The sequence below is a fragment of the Physella acuta genome, unplaced genomic scaffold, assembly GCF_028476545.2.
Source record: "Physella acuta isolate Inbredline_101_S28 unplaced genomic scaffold, ASM2847654v3 ptg001741l, whole genome shotgun sequence".
In the NCBI taxonomy this organism is placed as follows: Eukaryota; Metazoa; Mollusca; class Gastropoda; family Physidae; genus Physella; species Physella acuta.
This window is the reverse complement of record NW_026733252.1, coordinates 166-1,279: the sequence shown is the minus strand read 5'-3', so window position 1 is coordinate 1,279 and position 1,114 is coordinate 166. Positions and strand designations below refer to the sequence as shown.

Genomic DNA, 1,114 nt, shown 5'->3' with positions numbered 1-1,114 from the left:
GCTTATTATATACATAGGCTTAGTTATTTTCTTAATTTATGATTCTTTAATTATATATTCTGTTTCATAATAAAAGTGTAGTTATTTTCATTCCATACTGAAAAAAAAAATGTTCCACCAATTACACTCATAACAATAGACAACAATGGTATAGCAAAATGCAAAGGTCCATACTGCACATAATTTAAGAAGCATTGTTATTGAATAATATTGGGTTTATCCGATAGCCGGAAAGCTAAACTCCATGTTACTTGGCTTAAAGCAACTTTTAACTAAAGTAATTTATTTGACACATAACCAAATAACAGGAGTACTAATATTATTGTTTTTTTGGATAATGTGTTTACCCTGAATAATGTTCCAAACAAAATAACAAAATTTCACTATTTTCAGTGTTGGACAAAAACAAAGAGCATCAAAAAAGAAATAAAACGTACCCCAACTGAACTGGAATTTACAAAATGGCTGAAGGTAATAACTTGCCCTTAATTTTAAAAACATAATTACCAAGTCGTTTTTGGTGAATGTAATAAAAAAAAAACTCAATATAGCAAGCCAATCATGTTTTTAAGAAGTAATATGGTTAATTTACTTTTGAAATTTGTTATAGGTGGATTAGACATTTCGCAAACTTGTGACGAATCTGTATTGTGCTATGGAGGTAGTAACTTTTCTTTTTTGCATACATACGAACACACACACAGGAATATATATATATGTATATATATATATATATATATATATATATATATATATATATATATATATATATATATATATATATATATATATATATATATATATATATACATATATATATATATATATATATATATATATATATATATATATATATATATATATATATATACACTTACACTTACACTTACACTTACACTTACACTTACACTTACACTTACACTTACACTTACACTTACACTTACACTTACACTTACACTTACACTTACACTTACACTTACACTTACACTTACACTTACACTTACACTTACACTTACACTTACACTTACACTTACACTTACACTTACACTTACACTTACACTTACACTTACACTTACACTTACACTTACACTTACACTTACACTTACACTTACAC

General features: G+C 25.8%; 1 long non-coding RNA gene across 1 annotated transcript; it reads left to right on the top strand.

Moving 5' to 3' along the window:
- The first annotated feature begins 222 nt into the window (after positions 1 to 222).
- Positions 223 to 661, top strand: LOC131930212 (uncharacterized). The gene is made up of 3 exons (XR_009384096.1): positions 223 to 277; positions 394 to 471; positions 611 to 661. It is a non-coding gene; the product is annotated as an uncharacterized LOC131930212 (long non-coding RNA).
- The last annotated feature ends 453 nt before the right edge of the window (positions 662 to 1,114 follow it).